Source organism: Sorex fumeus, unplaced genomic scaffold (assembly GCF_029834395.1).
Source record: "Sorex fumeus unplaced genomic scaffold, SorFum_2.1 ptg000035l, whole genome shotgun sequence".
Taxonomy (NCBI): domain Eukaryota; kingdom Metazoa; phylum Chordata; class Mammalia; order Eulipotyphla; family Soricidae; genus Sorex; species Sorex fumeus.
In genome coordinates this window covers 36,638,525-36,659,689 of record NW_026606092.1, presented here as the reverse complement: position 1 = coordinate 36,659,689, position 21,165 = coordinate 36,638,525, and positions in this window count along the sequence as shown.

The following is a 21,165-nucleotide window of genomic DNA, read 5'->3' as shown; positions in this document are numbered from 1 at the left end:
CGTGGCCAACCTGGCCAACACGAGTTCGATTCCTCCGCCCTCTTGGAGATCCTGGCAAGCTACCGAGAGTATCTCGCCCTCATCGCAAAGCCTGGCAAGCTACCCAGGACGTATTTGGTATGTCAAACACAGTAACAAGTCTCACAGTGGAGATATTACTGGGCCTGCTCGAGCAAATTGATGAACAACGGGAGGACAGTGCTATGAAACAGTCATATATATATATATATATATATAAATATATATATATCAGTTTTCAAACATGACTAGTAGAACTAAACTAGAAGCTTCCTAAATTCTATCTCTCTGGGCTACATTCAGGAAGCTTCAATAAAATCTCAGGGGAGAGAACCAGTCACCAAGACCTTTCACTGTCTGGGCCACACTTGGCAATGCCTAGGCATTTCTCCTGGCTCTACATGCAGGGATTACTCCAGACAATGCTCAGGGGTCCAAAAGAAATGCCTGATATATAACCCTGGTAGGCCATGCACAAGTCAAAAATGCCCTACCCACATACTATACCCAGCCCCTCATTCAAACATTTTAATACTGCTAAGGTATTTTAAATAAACATCCTAAATTGAAGGACAATGAACTACTGAGATTCTGAAGAAATTTTCTATACTTGATGCTAGAAAACAATATGATAAAATGAGAAAATGCATTAAAACTTACAGGGTCATTTCTGTTATTAGATGAGCAACTAATAGTTCTCTCAGTCTTTGGAGAATGTTCTAAAATCAGTGAATATTTATCTAGATTTAGTTGTTAGGAAACGATTTGCACTTATTAAATAAAAATTTACAGTTCTTACACAAAAACTTAAATAAATTATTTCTGTGCTCTTAACCTATTTCCTCCCCGCCCCTTAATGATCTTCATATTTACTCTTTGCCTGTTTTTTGTCATTCAAGTTACTTTTCTCTCACTTATTAGCCCCTCCCTCAGCCTCTTGCTTTCAGTCTAAATGTTTTATCAATCTATTAGATCTATCTGCCCTTTTGATATTTCCCTGCTCCTTTATAACAAACACATGATTTACCATTTTTTTGCATTACATGTTCTGTTATTGTTGTTGTTAAACTGATCACAAGCTTTCCTTAACTATTTCCACAGAGAACATTTTCTGTATACATGTGAGCTTATTCAAATATGCTTTTCATATCTTTTTCTGCTTGGCTGTGGCATCATTAGTTTAATCGTTTCCCTTTTTGTACCATTCTAAGATGTTCCCTGCTACATGGAATCTCCACTCATCATGGTTGAGTGTGCTCTTCTCTATTTTGTGCATAGAATATTTTCATTTCATCTATTGTGCTGCTTTTGTTTATGTATGATCTTCATTAGTAGCTTAAACTTTCCTTCATTTCACAAATTTATTGTTTTATTCTTCCTCAATACCAGAGTGACTCAATACATAGTGACTTCTACGTTAGTTTGAATTGTTTTCAATAATTTAATATTCGATTATCTAATTATTTGGAAATTTAATGAATCAAATTAGATCCTTTGAAAATTGTTGCTTGCTTGTGTAAGGAAAAAATATTTGTCTTATAAAACACTTATGTTCTTTTCTACATCCCCTCACATATAGAGCTGTTTGAAAACTGAATTAAATATTAACCTCCTGGCAATAAATTATTGGGGCAGGGATAGCCTAAAAGTGAAAATGTTTAAACATTCAAATTCTGCAGAGTGAAATGGATCTTCTAGGTGATCAGAATTAACTATGAAACATAAATATGGATGCATTAGGTACATTTGCGCAAAATAATAAAGAGTGAATGTTGATTTCTAAGTAGGACTAATATGGGAGTACTAAATAAATCAGATTAGTGAAAGCAAGATTTACCTTGGATAGAACACTGGGACTCTTGTGTAAATATCATATAATATCTTGGGGCGAGGTTTCTTTCTGATGAAATGTGTTTCCTATATTATAATGGATGGCATTGGGAGGCATGGTACATAATAAACATTTAAGTAATCACTGCTACATTAGACAAAGAAAATAAAATTTTCTAGGGTTGGAAAAAAACATGATGAAAACTTAATAATCTATAAGAAAATAAAATTTCTGAAAGAGATTTTATGCAAAACTATTGAGAACTACATAATCATACTTCTTATATTTCAAAAGTATAAATATTGTGAAAGAAATACCTTAAACTCTACTTTAAATTATATTAAGTTTATCATCACGGTCACGGTCCTCCCGTTATTCATCGATTTGCTCGAGCGGGCCCAGTAGCATCTCCATTTTGAGACTTTGTTGTTACTGTGTTTGGCATATCGAATACATCACAGGTAGCTTGCCAGGCTCTGCCATGCGGGCGAGATACTCTCGGTAGCTTGCCGGGCTCTCCGAGAGGGGTGGAGGAATCGAACTCGGGTCAGCCATGTCGACTGCGTGCAAGGCAAACGCCCTACTGCTGTGCTATCACTCCAGCCCAAAGTTTATCATATTATGATTAATTTCTTCTTTTTCAATATTTTTTTATCATATATTCTCATCACAGGCTGGAGCAATAGCACAGCAGTAGGGCGTTTGCCTTGCATGCAGCCAGCCCTGCCAAGCCGGATTTTATTCCTTGGCTCCTCTCAGAGAGCCCGGCAAGATACCGAGAGTATCTCACCCATACGGCAAAGCCTGGCATGCTACCCGTGGTGTATTCGATATGCCAAACACAGTAACAACAAGTCTCAAAAATGGAGATGTTACTGGGCCCACTCGAGCAAATCGATTCTCATCACAATAGTTTTCAAGTGGATTACTTTTCTTTATATAATTTGCAATTTCAGTAACTGTTTCAGGGAGTAAAGTCTTCATCTAAGTGTAAAATTTTTTTTTACATTTTAGGAAATTTTAAATTCCTTATGTCTACAATGTTTTAGAATTTTTTTTTTTTTATTGAATCACCGTGGGAAAGGTTACAAAGCTTTCAGGTTTAGGTCTCAGTCATGCAAATATCAAACACATTTCCCTTTACCAATACTTTTTTTTTTTTACCATGAAGAACCCCAATAAAACCCCACCCCCCACCCCTCCCAGTCCCTGTGCGGCAGATGAATTCTAGTTAACACTCTATCTGCTTTGATTAGATTCATTGTTTCAACAAAAGATTCACCACTATTATTTAGTTTACCCTCCCCCCCCCAAATCAGACAAGCTGAAAAAGCATTGTGACGTGATTTGCTTTCTACAGCTGGGTTCAAGAATTAAATGTTGGTTTTGGATTTCTGCTATTTTACTTATTGACCCTGGAAGTATTTCTACTGAAGGTCAGATAGTTAAGAAATTGGTTTCTGTGCTCTGGAGTCGTGGCCGTGCTGGAGAGCCGCTCGTGGGGGCAACTGGTGACCTCGGTAGGGCGTGAGGGACGGACCGGAACGCCCCCCTTCCCATGAGGTTTTAGTCGCCCCCGCTCCCCCGGCTCATACCTGCTGTCCACAAGGCTCCCATGTGGCCGCCATCTTTCTTTCCAGAGAGGAGAGGGCGAATGGGGCAACACCCTTTCCCCTCCAGCAGATTTGATGTCCTGGATTAACGCATAGTCCGTTCACTTTTCTGCTCCAAGCTGTTGGGTTCTGCATTAAATCCTTGTGTTTCTGGGGCTGTGGCTGTGCTGGAGAGCCGCTAGTGGGGGGCAACTGGTGGCCTCGGTAGGGCGTGAAGGACGGACCGGAACGCCCCCCTTCCCATGAGGTTTTAGTCACCCCCACACCCCCGGCTCATACCTGCTGTCCACAAGGCTCCCATGTGGCCGCCACCTTTCTTTCCAGAGGGAGGAGGGCGGAAGGGACCAACACCCTTTCCCCTCCGGGCAGACATGATGGCCTGGATTAACGCATAGTCCTTTCACTTTTCTGCTCCAAGCTGCTGGGTTCTGCATTAAGTCCTTGTGCTTCTGGGGCTGTGGCCGTGCTGGAGAGCCGCTCGTGGGGGGCAACTGGTGACCTCGGTAGGGCGTGAAGGACGGACCGGAACGCCCCCCTTCCCATGAGGTTTTAGTCGCCCCCGCTCCCCCGGCTCATGCCTGCTGTCCACAAGGCTCCCATGTGGCCACCATCTTTCTTTCCAGAGAGGAGAGGGCAAATGGGGCAACACCCTTTCCCCTCCAGCAGATTTGATGGCCTGGATTAACGCATAGTCCGTTCACTTTTCTGCTCCAAGCTGTTGGGTTCTGCATTAAGTCCTTGTGCTTCTGGGGCTGTGGCTGTGCTGGAGAGCCGCTCGTGGGGGGCAACTGGTGACCTCAGTAGGGCGTGAAGGACGGACCGGAACGCCCCCCTTCCCATGAGGTTTTAGTCGCCCCCACTCCCCCGGCTCATACCTGCTGTCCACAAGGCTCCCATGTGGCCGCCATCTTTCTTTCCAGAGAGGAGAGGGCGAATGGGGCAACACCCTTTCCCCTCCAGCAGATTTGATGGCCTGGATTAACGCATAGTCCGTTCACTTTTCTGCTCCAAGCTGTTGGGTTCTGCATTAAATCCTTGTGTTTCTGGGGCTGTGGCCGTGCTGGAGAGCCGCTCGTGGGGGGCAACTGGTGACCTTGGTAGGGCGTGAAGGACGGACCGGAACGCCCCCCTTCCCATGAGGTTTTAGTCGCCCCCGCTCCCCCGGCTCATGCCTGCTGTCCACAAGGCTCCCATGTGGCCGCCATCTTTCTTTCCAGAGAGGAGAGGGCGAATGGGGCAACACCCTTTCCCCTCCAGCAGATTTGATGTCCTGGATTAACGCATAGTCCGTTCACTTTTCTGCTCCAAGCTGTTGGGTTCTGCATTAAATCCTTGTGTTTCTGGGGCTGTGGCCGTGCTGGAGAGCCGCTCGTGGGGGGCAACTGGTGACCTCGGTAGGGCGTGAAGGACGGACCGGAACGCCCCCCTTCCCATGAGGTTTTAGTCGCCCCCGCTCCCCCGGCTCATGCCTGCTGTCCACAAGGCTCCCATGTGGCCACCATCTTTCTTTCCAGAGAGGAGAGGGCAAATGGGGCAACACCCTTTCCCCTCCAGCAGATTTGATGGCCTGGATTAACGCATAGTCCTTTCACTTTTCTGCTCCAAGCTGTTGGGTTCTGCATTAAATCCTTGTGTTTCTGGGGCTGTGGCCTTGCTGGAGAGCCGCTCGTGGGGGGCAACTGGTGGCCTCGGTAGGGCGTGAAGGACGGACCGGAACGCCCCCCTTCCCATGAGGTTTTAGTTGCCCCCACACCCCCGGCTCATACCTGCTGTCCACAAGGCTCCCATGTGGCCGCCACCTTTCTTTCCAGAGGGAGGAGGGCGGAAGGGACCAACACCCTTTCCCCTCTGGCAGACTTGATGGCCTGGGTTAACACATAGCCCGTTCACTTTTCTGCTCTAAGCTGCTGGGTTCTGCGTTAAGTCCTTGTGCTTCTGGGGCTGTGGCCGTGCTGGAGAGCCGCTCATGGGGAGCAACTGGTGACCTCGGTAGGGCATGAAGGGCAGACAGAGATGCCCCCCTTCGCCTGAGGTTTCAGTCGCCCCCACACCCCCGGCTCATACCTGCTGTCCACAAGGTCCCGCGGCCGCCATCTTTCTTTCCAGAGAGGAGAGGGCGAATGGGGCAACACCCTTTCCCCTCCGGGCAGACATGATGGCCTGGATAAACGCATCGTCCGTTCACTTTTCTGCTCCAAGCTGCTGGGTTATGCATTAAGTACTTGTGTTTCTGGGGCTGTGGCCGTGCTCAAAGCTTAACTATGATTTTCAGAGAGAAACGTTAGGTGGTTTACTTCCCATGGATCACTTTGTATTTAGAGAGATGTCGCGCGGCCGTGTAAGCGGCCGCGCGGTTTTGAGGAAAAGTCCTAGTTCCCGCATACTCGAGCTGTGCTTGTAGAGGTTTCTGGTCACCGGGGGTCCATCTGGGGGAGGCGGGAGGCGGTACCTACCCCATCTCGGACTTCCCGATGATCTCGGCTCCTTTTGGAAACTGTTTTTTTTTTTTTTTCCTTCAGGATCTCTGGATCCCGCCCTCCATGTTCTTCTCTTCGGCTGAATGCTGTCAAGATGGCCTAGAATATTTTTAAAAGTAAAAATTTGTCTAAAGTCTTACTACTAATAAGATTTTTCTATTAGATTTAATTATATTACTCTAATTTTCAAAAATGACATTTTTAATATGCATTATTTATCAATTTGACATTCTTCCAATTTCAATGTTATATAAGTTTCAATAATTACTACAAGAGGCAGCTTCATTTATTATGAGCTTGAAATTCTCCCTACAGATCTGCACATTCCAGAATTTTCAGAAAGGGAAATCAATGATTGAGAAACAACTTCTGAAGCTACTTTATACCCAACTTAAAATCTCATTTATCTCAGACCAAAGTGATGGTACAATAAATAGGACAATTGCCCTGCATTGTAGGATACTCGAAATTGATCCAGACCACAACATATGGCCACCTGAGATCACCTGACCAAAGAGCCAGAAGTAAGCCCTGAACACTGCTGGTGTGTCTCCCAAACAAACGAACTAACTGAAAAAAAAAAAACATATTTTATATCTTGAGGAAGTTAGGCAAAGTTTTAGAACTCACGCTGTTTTAAATGTACCAAAATTTGATTAAAACTAAAGTATATCTTTTCAAGTTTTTAGAGAATTTTTTCTAGTTTTTGCATTTTTATTTTTTATGAGTACACTTCTTATGGAATTTACCTCAGTCTTAGAAATGAATTTTTATAGGAAAATCAATTTGGAAATGATTGAGTTAAATTAGGAAATAAAATAATAAAGGAAAAATCAAGATACCTGAACAGCCATTTCTCCCATAAAATTTTATTAATAGTTCACTTTTTTGATTGGTTATTATAAGTTTACTTTAGATTAAAAATAATGAGAAATACAAGAAAGACACCAAATATATTCACTATTGAAATGTAGGAAGGAGATAATTTATGTACTGGATAATACACTTCATTTTCTTGATCAAACCCATTTAAAAAATAAATAAATAAATAAAAATAAAAAAAGGAAAGAGAATTGCTAGGAGTCAGACAAAATACAAGATTACTCAAATAAGAAAGATGAAAGAGTCATATCAATTCGTAATAGCATCCCATCTTTGCTGTAAATAGAAACGCAAGCGCTGTTAGTGACCTATTGGTCAAAGGTAAAGGTAAAGGTAAAGGCCCTCCCGTTGATCGTCGATTTGCTCGAGCGGGCCCAGTAACGTCTCCATTGGAGACTTTGTTGTTACTGTGTCTGGCATATCGAATACTCTCGGTAGCTTGCCGGGCTCTCAAAGGTAAGCGTGTTTAAGTTTCGGGGACTCTAGCTATATACTACAGTATGCTGGGCACCTTCCTTGCATGCAGCTGACCCTGGTTGGTTTCATTCTTTGCATCCTATATGGTCTACTGACCCATCCTAAGACTGAGCATAAGTCAGGATACCTAAGCACAAGTCAGGAGTAGTGAGCAGTGCTAGGTATGATCCCTCCAAAAAAAATAAAAAAAACCCTTGTTTAAGTTCTTAAACACTTAATATCTCTTGTATAGTTAAGAAATATCAGAAACATATTTTAATTTAGAGTGTTAGTCCCACAGTCCCGTCCTCCGCCTCCCTTCCCCAGTCCCGCAAACAGACACAAGCCACAGTACCAAAAATGAACTTTTTGTCTTTTAAACACCACTCATGGGGAGGTGCACGGCCCGGTTCTGGAATGCCATTCTAGACTTAGCTGGTTGTTTGTTATATAAGATTAACAGGGAATAATCTCTTCTAGTACATGAAATAATTCAAGCTGGAACCAGGGCAACTTAATATCCTTTGTAGCAAGAAAAGACTGGAAAAAATTTTTTTAAAAAATAGACAGAAACATTAACAATGTTCTTTATTCTTATTGTCTCTGCAATATGGTTAGAGGCAGGGACGCTTACCAAATAATTGTCTGGAATTTGCCATCGCTGTGATGTTACATCAATAAACTTATTTTACATAAAATTACAAGCAAATAACTGATTAGTTTATTCTAAAAACTCCTGAATGTGTATTACAAATTGTCCTTAATTTGTATACCGTCCATATATTTGTGTCATATTTTAATCTACAGTTGCCAAACAAATCATGTCCTGGAGGCAATAAAAGTCACTGTAGACTCTTACAGATGCCAAGGAATATGTTGTGATGATTCCAAGATACACAGAAATGGGCAGTAAACCTATTTTGTAATGTAAGCAATCTGTTGGAGAAATGAGTACTATGTGTTATGTTTTCATCACTACATTATCTAACTTCTGTTGATTCTCAAAAGTGTCCTCAGATTAGTGGAGGATTTCTTCTTGAATTTGAAAGCAACAATTTTATCCTTGAATTTTGTATTTAAATAGCTTGTATACCTGTTGTCTAACATTTTAGTCTCTAATCAGATGTAGCAAGAAGTCCTTCAAATATGAGATTTGGACTGAAATGCCAGTTAAAATACTGTTTTAAAGGATAAAGGGTAGAGTTCAGTAATAGAAATGACTTTCAAATGCATTTGTGACACTGTACAAATGCATGAGGTCCTATGTTCAATCCCTACCACTCCCCCAAATTAATTAGGATGCACAGTAATTGTAAATTACAGTACAATTTTTGGTTTTTTTTCCAAAAAATGTAAAATGTCTTAATAACATTAGTTTCATCAAAGATTTAAACAAAAGTTTGGATATGCCGATATAAATGGAATTGATTAAATGAATGCTTTTCTTACATTTTAATGTAATGATAACATTTAAAATCATGAATGTGTAAGTTTATTACACATTTTAAAATTAAACAAGATTGAAAATGGCCTCAGAATCATGAGAAACATTTAATATATAAACTTTAAATAAAATAATGCAATTAAGTTAAAATTAGTGGTCTATTTATAATAATAGCAATTGTATTAATTTGATTCTATTGCTTAACTTTGGAATTGTTGTAGCATACTTTGCACAGCAAAAAAATATATATATATAAAGGAAGAGAGGAAATCTCCTTACCTCTTTAATGCTGTATTTACATGGATGTTTACAGAGCTAATGTGGTTTTGAGGATAACATATTACATAAAATCCTTTTATAAATATGTCATTACTTTCTATTCAAACATACTATTGATTTTCTATTAGTATATAATGTTTCAAAATTCTGTGAGTACAGTGTCACATTTTCTATGTTTATAAGCTTTCTCCCTTTGGTAACAGCCATATTTTTTTACAAAGGATATGAGTTATTATAGTTGTATATTATGAGTTTATTCAATTCACTACATTTTATTACTATATGTAATCAGATTGTTTTGTCATTGTTGAATTGTGTATAATCTTTATATTTTTAGATATCTACTCCTTATCATATATCTGATATACAAATATATCTGTCAGTTGTATATTTTCACTTTGTTTTTGTGTTAGTTACTTCACCTTTGTAAAACCTTTTTAATTTGATATAGATTCATTTGCTTGATTTTATTTCCCTTGCAATTAAAATTTATTTCCAAATATATCCATAATATCAACATCCAATAGTATATCAACATCCATTAGTATGTGATTTTCTTTATTTGAAGAGAATGTCTTATCTCTCTCAATTGTCTCTCTCTTTTTCTCTTTGTGTCTCTTTCTTTGCTTAATTATTATCTTTAGATTTCTTCTATTGGAATCTACTCTAAGTACTTCTAAGTACTCTAAGTACTTCTTCCCATTTGTCATAAATTTATCTCTTCTCTTTCATTTGCATCATCACTAGAATTTTACCATGAATTTCACTGATTCATTCCTCTGAGAGATTGAATATTTCCTCTGTGTTAATAAATATTATACTTTCTGAAAGTTTTCCTTCTCCATTGGGTTTTTCATATTCAGTATCTCTGTTTGAAATATTTTATAGGTTTAATCTCTGATGAAGACAACTTCTGATGCTGCATTTCTTCTTATTTAATTGGTGTTTCATAGTGTGTTAGTACAAATATATATTTACTATATCACATTGATATTTTTTCATTTTTTATAACTTTATTTATTGAATCACCATGAGTGCAATTACAAAGCTTTCGGGTTTAAGTCTCCGTCATACAATGGAACACCTGTACCTTCATCAGTGCCCATTCTCCACCTCCCAAAATTCCAGTATACCCCCATCCCACACACTCCCCCTACCAGTGGGGCAGATGATTTCCACATTACTCTCTCTCTCTCTCTACTTTGATTATACTCAATATTTTGTCATCAGACCCATCATTATTATTTGGGATTTTACCCCAACACTCAGATCTGCTGAAAAGGCAACAGTAGACAATTTGTTTTCTATTGCTGGTTATGAATAACATACGATGTTGCGTGGCTGCAGTAGTGGCCGTGCGATTTTGAAATTCCGAAAATCTAAGAATTAAATCTGGAGGTATTTCTGCCAAAACCTGCTGGGTTCCGAAATTTGTTTCTGAGTCTCTTGGATCATGGCCGTTAAGCAACTTGATCAGGAGCCAGAAAAGCCGTTCATTGGTGGTGACTCAGGGTCTAGTTGGGGTGGGGAGAAAAGGGTCAGCTCCACCCCCATCCTGTGAGGCCCCTCATGTCTCATCACTGAGGGTCCAAACCTGACTGTCCAATGGCCTCTGGAGGATGGTAGCCACCGAGCCACCTAGGGGAAGCAAGATTTGTTTCTGAGTCTCTAGGATCATGATCATTAAGCAGCTTGATCCGGAGCCAGAGAGGCTGTTTGTGGACAACGACTCGGGGTCTTGTTGGGACGGGGAGGAAAGGGCGGGCTCCACCCCCATCCCGTGAGGCCCTGCATGTCTCGTCACTGTGGGCCCCAAACTGACTGTCCAGTGGCCTCTGGAAGATGGTGGCTACCAGGCCGCCAGAGGGAACAGGTCAAGACAGGAAACCTATTCCCACCTGGGGTGACCCAGCGCTAATAACCTACTGCAGGGACTGAACGCATTTTTGCCTAAAGCCGCTGTGTTCTGCCTTTTGTTTCTGAAACTCTGGGATCATTGCTGTTAAGCAGTTCAATCAGGAACCAGAGAGGCCATGCCTCCAATTATATAGCTGAACCAGAGGTGGTTTGTGGGTGTGTTTCCCAAATACCTAACTTTCGGCCGTTTACTTTCTTGGTAAACTTTGCCCCAAGTTTTTGGTGTCTGGCCAAAGGCATAGCAGCAATTTTGGGGTATCTGGAAGTCTGAAGGTGCCAACAGGCTGCTGATGCACTCGCCTCACAGGTACAGACTGACCTGCTTAATCAAATTGATTTTTTATAACAGTATTTTAACATTCATTGTGTATTGGACTCCCCAATTTTATTATCATTAAGACTAATTTCTGAGGATTTTTTTCTCATTCATTGTTTCATAACAGCCTTTTTGGTCTTCATTTTATTATTTTCCAGTGGTCAGTGATTCTAGTATTGAAGAATTTTTTTGGCTTTTCAGAATCTTGTACATTCAGAAAGAGAAGGGTCAATTTGCAATATTTAATTGTGCAGATTCAAAATGAGTAGTTTTGACTGCAACTCTGATGAAAATACAAGAAATTTATATCTGGTCATAACACTCAACCTTTATCAGGACTGCAGATTATTTTTTTCTCTCTGAAATTTCTCCTTAGAGTACTGATTTCTTTGGATTATTGTTAAGAGACACACATATATCCTGCAACAAGATTTTTGTTTCAATTTCATTTACACATAAATTTATAAACAAGTCCTGGTTTAAATTTATATCAAAAGAGGTAAAGCAAATAAAGTACAGGTAAAATTGATACAGACAGTATTTTAAGAAAATTCCACAATTTTTAATGCTTAAAAATTATTTTTGTGGCCATTATATAATTTGTCCATTCTTTCTAGTCTGAATTTAGCATTGTTAGTATTCAATGTAAGAGAGAAAGAACATTGCCATGACACAACTTTGCAATGATCGACATAGAATCTCTAGGAAACTTTGGAAAACTTCTCCCTAAAATTGGTTTCTAATTTGTGTAAATTGAAACCATATTATTGTCAAAGGTTGTTTTTCTTCCCCAACTGTAAATCAGTTTGTGAAATAGATGAGAGCAAAAATTCCTAGTAGTCATAAAGAAGAATTCAAGTTGTCTTTCTATAAATCCCAACTCTGCAGCATATATATCAAGGTAAATGCAAATGTGCAATAAGACTGTCTTCACCTATACAAGAGCTCAGAATGAAACTTACCCTGTGGAAAGACACAGCTTACCAGCACAGGGAGATTGGAAGTGGCTATCTCTCTCTCTCTCAACTCAGATTTCTTTCTTCTGTTTTATAAGAGACAGAGACCCAGAATCTGACACCCTGAAACACACTGCTGTTTAGAAATACTTTCATTTGGCAAAATGTACATGTTTATTCAGGAATCACTTGGCTTTCTTCCTTCTTTTTTCTTATATTTTTATGCTTTTGGATCACCCCTAGTGGTGCCATGACTTATTCCTGTCTCTTCACTGAGGAAACAGTCCTACTAGAAGTTAACACATGCGGTGCTGAGGATTGAACCTGTGTCACTGTTGTGTTAGCACTTCAGCATACTATTTAGCTTTTTTGAGTGGTAATGTTGGATTCTTGACTCTAGAAACAGAAAATACAGAATAAAAGATTCTGGGAAAACGTGAATTGCAATGACTATACTTTGACTATATTATTTTAGTATTCCCTATGTGAAAATTGTTTAAATCTACTCTTTATTTATATATGATTGCCCATTATATGTAGCAATCAAAGATTTTAGTAGCTCTTCCTAACATTTACGTGGAGAATCTCAGCATCAATCTATGTTGCTGGCAATGGACCGTTGAAACAAATGCTAATCGGTGGTCTTTTGAGTACTGAGCTTATTTTTCTGCTGAAAGTCTTTTTAGAATTGTGGACATTTCAATAATGATAGTGGGTATGAGACCAATATAAATTGGCTGTTGCAAGTCTCTTTTCACCAGAAATAATGTACTATCAACTCGTTCTGTGGATTCTGGCTTTTTTCCCCAGTCTGGCACCCAATGCCTGATGTATTCGCATAACCAAGCCCAGTATTTATTGAAAAAGAGATGATGCTGTTTAGTGTAGAAGGTCCCAGAAGGAGGCAGTGAGGATCAGGTGTATTTTATCTCAAGCCCAGCAGTCTATCTGCTAGAGTGTACTCCTCAAGCAGTGTAGCAGCTGTGCAGCATATATGAAGTAGAGGCAAGAGGAATGGCTCAGTTCATGAGCCCACATCACTAACCACAACTATGAGATGCTGCTCACAGCATCCATCAGTTCTTGAAAATGACTACACCTAAGAGTAATATCTTCTTGTATCAATCGAAATATCAAAACTGTTAATTTTTTGGTAATATCCTGCAATCACATTTTTAACTAGAATATTTTTGCATGATATAAAATAACTTGCTTGGTTGGTTATTGTTTTTGTATAAGTTTCCTGGTGGTAGGATTTGAGGCCAGGCTCTTTTGCAAGCAGGAGTTTTTGAAAAGTAAAAGAAACACTTGGTGGGAATAGAAAATAGGAAAATATTGTAAAGTCATTTTCTCAAGACAGCTGCTGTTCAGGGAAATTCTTGGACTCCATGGCCCTAGTTACTTCACACAAGAAGAAAGGTCATCTATCCAACTTATTCCACACAAATAGTAAGGATACATCTTTATTTTTTTTTTATCATATCCCTTTAGCCATTGTTTATATACATCTCCAAGTGGTTGTAATTCCTCAGCACAATTTCCTTCATGCTTAAGTTAATGAAACTTACTCAGTAGCCAGACAAATATCTCAGGTTGTAGTAGATGGAAGTCAGTCGAACTTGTAAAAAATTGTTAAATATGCAAGGGTAGAGACGGGATGCATAAAACATCTATAACAGTTCTATTATTCAATTGGATTTGTGAGAGGGAAGAAAATGCTTCTGTAAAGAATATTCTAGTGGGGGCTAGAAAGATAGTCAGTGGCTAAAGCACTTGCCTTGAAAACAGCTGACCCAAGTTCAATTAATGGCATCTCACATGGTCCTCTAAGAACAGCCAGGAATAATTACTGATTGCAGAGCTAGTAATAACCCATACGCAACACTGACTGTGGTCCAAAAACCAAACCAAAAAAAATGAAAGACAAAAGGAGAGAGAATACTGGGCCTGTCTGATTGCAAAGCCAAATTCCCAATTCACTCAAACCTTGGGTTAAGTTTATGTGAACTCAAACAATTTCATCTTAACTACTACTTTCTTATATACACTTTAAAAATGATATACAATATGCTTTATTTGTGAGAGTGTGTGTGTTTTTTTTTTTTTTTTTTTTTTTTTTTGGATAATAGCCACTCACATCTGTGTTGGGATAGTATCACCCAGTGCCGAGACAGTGGTGCTCAGGGTAGTGACAATGAAACTCAGGGCCTGACACAAACAAGACATGTACTCTACCACATAGACTCACTCCCCGGCTCTTGTCAGTCTTTAAAACTAATTTTCGCTGCTAAATTCCTGAGATTTTCTATGATATAACAAATTTTCCTTTGATTTTCTTTAGATTCCAATTCAAAATCAGTAGCAATTATCACAAAACTTAGAGCTAGTGCTATATTTTATAACTTGATCATGCACTGTCCATTTCTATTAACATTTTCAGTACAGCCTTAGAATTCACAGATGGAAACTTGTCTTATGAGATTGTCTTATGGGAGCAGTTGAAACGCCCAGATGATCCCAATGACTCCGCACATATTCTGTCATCTAAATCAGACAACCCTGAAGAATGTGGAACCATCTCCCCTTAAAAGTTTGCACCATGATATCTATTAGGGGCAATTTTCTCACTTACAGCTGTGTGTCTACCCTAATAAATTTTTTTCTATTATTTCTGACTTTAATAAATACCTTTATCAACCAGCATTTTGTATTGGAAACAAAATGCATATGAAATGTATCTGATATCATTGATTTTGCCATCTTTATCCCTTTTGGAGGCTGGAGCTACAGCACAGCAGGTAGGGCGTTTGCCTTGCGCACAGCCAGCCCGGCCAAGCCGGGTTTGATTCCTCCAACCCTCTCGGAGAGCCCAGCAAGCTACCGAGAATATCTCGCCTGCACGGCAAAGCCTGGCAAGCTCCCCATGATGTATTCAATATGCCAAACACAGTAACAATTGTCACAATGGAGATATTACTGGGCCCGCTTGAGCAAATCAATGAACAATGGGAGGACAGTGACAGTGACAGTGATCCCTTTTTGAGGGATGGAGCAATAGCACAACAGGTAGGGCGTTTGCCTTGCACGTGGCCGACCCCGGATGACCCGGGTTCAATACCTCGATTCCTCTGCCCCTCTCGAAGAGCCTGGCAAGCTACTGAGAGTATCAAGCCCGCACGGCAGAGCCTGGCAAGCTATCTGTGATTTATTCAGTATGCCAAAAACAGTAACAAAAAGTCTCACAATAGAGATGTTACTGGTACCTGCTTGAACAAATCGATCAACAACGGGAAGACAGTACTACAGTGCTACCTCTTTTAGATCTCATCCTAAAATGCCCATATTTTATACTTCATTCCCTAGAATATAGTCATAAAATTTTCCTCTTATTAAAAATGTGCAACATTCCACTGCTCTAAAATCAGGAACAAAACACTTAGCATACAAAGATTACTGACTCAGAGATGCTTACACAAGTATTTCTAGTTATAGATATTTGAGTATTCTGATATATATACATCGGCTGGAGCTATATCACAGTGGTAGGGTATTTGCCTTGGTGCAGCTGGCCGGGACGAGCTTGGTTCGATTCCTTCCCCCCTCTCAGAGAGCCAGACAAGCTACCGAGAGCATCTACCCCGCACAGCAAAGCCTGAAAAGCTACCCCTGACGTATTCGATATGCCAAACACAGTAACAACAAGTCTCACAATGGAGACATTATTGGGCCCGCTCAAGCAAATCGATGAACAATGGGAGAACAGTGACCATGATATATACATGGTATACCTTAGCCTTTAAATTAGGATGGTCACGTAGTTTGAGCCAATGGAGTTTCTTTAATATTTGTCAAGTTCCATTATGCAAGTGGTTTCTCCCATATTGGTGACACCAAAGCTTTACATTTCTTGGATCTATTCTTCTTACACTTTCCTTGACATGGTCTTGTGTTGTCCATGAACTGTTGCTTCATGGCATATATTTTATATCATATTTTTCAAAAGGATTTATGCAAAATTAATTTTTAAACGATGATTTCTATGTGAAAATTGTTGTTTCCTCTTTTAGATTGCATTTTCAGAATGATTTATGGCTCAATTTTGAAAGTTTCACATTGAGTTAAGATTAAAATGGGTTGATATGTGTATACTGTTTTGATAAAGATTAAACAATGAGAGAGCAACAATAAAAATGCTACCAGTTCATTTATTTTACTTATAGAATTACAAAGAGATGTCCACCCAAAGAAAGTTATCATGTGTCTCAACACATCCAAATTGCCTGAACTTTTGCACTAATGAAGTGCGATCACATGGAGTTGGATTTAAATAAATTAATGAATGTGATAATATACAATCCTGTGACCGAAACTTTCCTGCATATCTTGATTGTTCTAAAATTTAAGGCAATCTCAGTGTGCTCTAAAATATAGTATGCGTTTTATCTATTCCAAGGACTTTCCCCTGAAGGTGCCCAAGTCAATGGGAGGAGAATCAGAGAACCAGAGAGTTGGACAAAGCACAGTGCCTAGACCCTTAAGACTAAAGGTAAAGAGAACAAAGCTTGCAGAATCTTATCTAAGGCCAATTTGGGATACAATACCTATTAATCTCAGTAAAATAGGAAAAAGCCTTTATACTTATGATGGCCTGAAGCTTATTTTCAGATTTAAGATTCAGGAAACCTCATTAGGTGAATAAGATTTTTTTTTTAACTTCCTCAAATACCTCATTAAAGTATCATTGGTGGAGAACAATAAAAAGCCCTAGGCTTCCTCCCAAATATTTAATAGCTTTTCAAAAACAAAAAGAAAGCAAAAGTCTAAAAATGAACTATTTTACCTTTTTTGTGAAATAGAGAAATATGAGAGAATTGTTTTGATTAACTTCTGTGGGGTATTTGTGTCTCTCCACATACCCCATATCTACCCACATTTATATGGCTATTGTAAAAATCATTCGAATAAATTTATAAATTTAATTTGCTTTATTAAAGGGTACAGGAATCAGACAGCATTCCATCTAGAGAGCAAAAAATAATATCTGTGAGGTGTTGTACAAAATGGAAGGTTTTTAAGATCGAGGAGAGGATGGGACAAGATTATTTAAGAAAAGTAAAAGAAAGATTATTTCAGGGCTAACTATTTTACCTGAGAGAATTGTAAGAGGTTTTTTATCATGTAGATTACATTATTGATGCTAAACAGATTAATTGGTTTAGAATTCCCTTTGGGAAGAGACTGCAACTGCAATTAGGTTAAGAATTAAATTTTGTGGCCAAGATTTAAATGCATACATTGGTTAGGTTTTATTTGTTTTCTAAATAATATTGCATAAATAATGATAAGAATGTAGAATTTTACTTGACCATACAATCTTAGAAAACAGGAAAGATTGAGGAATTCTCTCCTCTTTTTAGTTCCTAGAAATATCTTCTTTGCTTATCTATGACAAACCAGATACAAACCTTCACACTCATTTTTATCCTAATAAATAATTATCTAGGTTATTTTGGCTTGCTAGTTCTTCAGATAACATTCTTTGGAGAAGAAAATACACACATGAAAAATAATGATAACATATAAAAATGGAATATTTCTGGGGGGAAGTTGGTCATAACTTGTGCTTCTCAGGGTTTACTCCAGGCTCAGTACTCAATTTACAGAGCATATGTCCTGTCAGGTACTGAACTTGAACACATACAAGACAAGCTCTCCTATCTCTCAGAACCTATAGTTATATAATTTTGATGTACTACTCACAGCAACCTCCTCAGAGAAGCAATACTATATTTGCAAGAAACAAAAGCACTAGCCTGCTGTAAGTTAAACTGGAGGAATTCATATTGCTACCTCTAGCAACAGTCTAGGAAACTGAACAACAACTTCTGTAACCACCATCCTCCAAATAGCCAGGCCAATTAATAACTTACAGCTTTCCCACTTTTGTTGAATATACTTTTGGGTCATACCCAGAAGTGCTCAGGGGTTACTCCTGGTTTTGCACTCAGGAATTACTGCAGGTGATGCTCTGGGGACCATATGGGAAGTTGGGGATTGAACATGAGTCAGCCACTTGCAAAGCAAGCACCCTACCCACTGTGCTTTCCATCAAGCTCCTCATCCGTACTATTTTTGTTGCCAATTTTGATCCAAACGAAGTCAAATATGTACCCTAGCATATAAGATACCCACTTGTTATTACCCCCTGATAGCTTTCCTACAGCAATGATTTCTTATCACATCATATTTGGAATCTTCCCTTGTTTCTACTTTTCTATCATTGGCCACTTTGGAGTTTCTGCCAAACCCAAATAATGATTGCTAAGTCCTCTACTAGAGCAATTTCAGAATTAATAAACTCTACATCACTTGTTGGATCTCATTTACTTTCACCACCTATTAACCAAACTTTGATTTAGCTGCTCTCTTTCCCTGGACCTCTGAACTTTGGCAAACCCTCAAGCTGTATCAGCATACAATAATATTTTTAACAGTCACTCCTACTCTCAGAGTAAAAGCAATTCTGAACTGTATAATCATAAACAACCCCTCCATCTCTCTTCTACATGCTCTTCCTTTCTACAAGAGAAACGCTGCTTTTGTTGTACCTTTGTGACATTTGCGAATTATGTAATCTGAATATTTACCTGTTGCAATGCATTCCTCCCACATTTCATTGATTATTTCCTGCCTTGCAATAATCCTTTCCTGCAAAGTAACTCCTTATCCCTTATTATTTTTTTAATCTGACTAAGGGTTTTTTAAGCGGTTGCTGATCTACGTTCACATTTTGTTTATGTTTGAAATTTTATTTTTCGTGTGACAATTAGAAAGATAATTCACATATCCCATGGTGCTACAAAGGGTAGAACAAATCAATGATAGCACATGCAGATGTGTGTTTTTGATGGTGCTAAACCTTGCATGCTTGGAAGAGTGAAGAAAATGCAGGGATCAAAAGGGTACCAGGAACTCGAATTGTATTGAGCTTGTCTTTGCTTGGTTATAGGTAGTAGGAAGCATTAATACCCATGAACAATTGGATTGTTTCTACAAATTTGTACAAAGGTTCACAATGAGGAGGGGATTTATATGCAAATGTTTATGAGAAATCCAGCTGCTCCTCTGGAGAACAAATTAAAGATTATAGAAGATTCCAGTGGATAAAGCGAGCCAAGTACTTAATACTGATTTTGTTTTTCAAGTTTGTTATGTTTCTATTAGGAAGGTAGAAAAAAAGAGTTTATCAGCCACAGATGATAAGCTCCTGCTTTCTTAATATTTTAAATAGAAAGGACTTTTGGCAAAGGAAAGTGTTGCAGAGTTAAGTATGTATGTTCAAAGCACTAACAGAAATGTGCTTAATTCTGCCAGGCCTCCCTCATTCAAATCCTTTTATGTAAATCACACTTTTGAAAGAAAAACTGCTTTGACACAATTAACAATTCTTTAAATCACTAATTATGCCATTTAAGGTTCATTTAAGAAGTGCTATTTGCCCAACACTAAACTAAAACCTTTTTCGTGTAAGATTTCATTTAATTCTCATTGAACCAGTCATGTCAATCTTATAATAATACATTGCATTTAACTGATATAAATACTGTTAACATTAACCACATTTTATAGGTTGAAATCATTTAAGTCACAGTGGGTAAATCAAAACATTCCCAGGGTCACATAACCAGTAAAAATAATGCAGCTGATCATTGAGCTCAGAGTGACTCTATATTGTACCTGGTCGCAAGTAGTTTAGTCACTAAAAACTAAACTGCTTAGTTTTTAGAGATTCTTTGTGTAAAACGGTTACCCTAATCACTTCACCAAGTTTATCATTCTGTTTTATGTGAGCTATCCAGTCCAAATCCTGCTTTTTCAACTTATGATTTCATATTCACGATCCTATCCACTTGATACATACCAAACGTTTTATTAATTATTAAGTAGTTCTCCATAGCAGAGTACTTTCTTTGGTATTTTAATATTTTGCTTAAGGAACATGTTCTTTAAAAAAATTCACACAATTTATGTCATAAAATAAACAATAGTAGTCACTGTCCTGAAATAAAATCTTGTTAACCTTTACTTTTATATAGCTTTTGAGGAAAAAGCATGCATGCACATGTAGGATCATCAGTGCCTGACAATATTTTAAATATATAAAAGGAATTGTTTTCATAATCATCTCCACGTATTTTACTTTCCACTAATCAATTTAACTCAGATATATTCACCTGTATAAATGCACAAATCTCCATCATTCTCTTTAATAATTTTAGAGGTTGGTATTGAATGTAAGATACATATTATACATATATATGTATATATATATACATACAGATGTTTATATGCGACATTATATTTATACAAATGTTTTAGTACATATATGCATGTATATAATATATTTTTTTAATTAGAGACTGGGATCTAGCTTATAGTGAATGCTTTGCATACAGGAGCTATGGGTCTGATCCCTAGCATCACATGGTCCTGGAAATAATTCAGACCACCAAGCTATGAACTGTGTAAATTACTGGGTATATAAAAAAATTGTCATTACAAATATGACATAATTTTTTGGTTTAAAAGTTTCTTATGAATAAATATCCTATAAACAATTAATGCATAGTATTCTTATTCATGGGCTGGAGCCATAATACAGCAGGTAGGGCTTTTGCCTTGAACATGGCTGTCACGCATTCGATTCCTCCATCCCTCTCGGAGAGCCAGGCAAGCTACTGAGAGTATCCTGCCTGCACGGCAGAGTCTGGTATGCTCCCTCTGGTGTATTTGATATGCCGAAAACAGTAACAACAAGTCTCGCAATGGAGATGTTACTGGTGCCCACTCCAGCAAATTAATGAATAACAGGAGAATAGTGCTATTCTTATTCATGACCAATTGCTTTATAAATGGTTGATCAATTTGTAGTCTTATCAACTGTGTAAGTCACAATTTTCCTGAGAATTCTGCAGC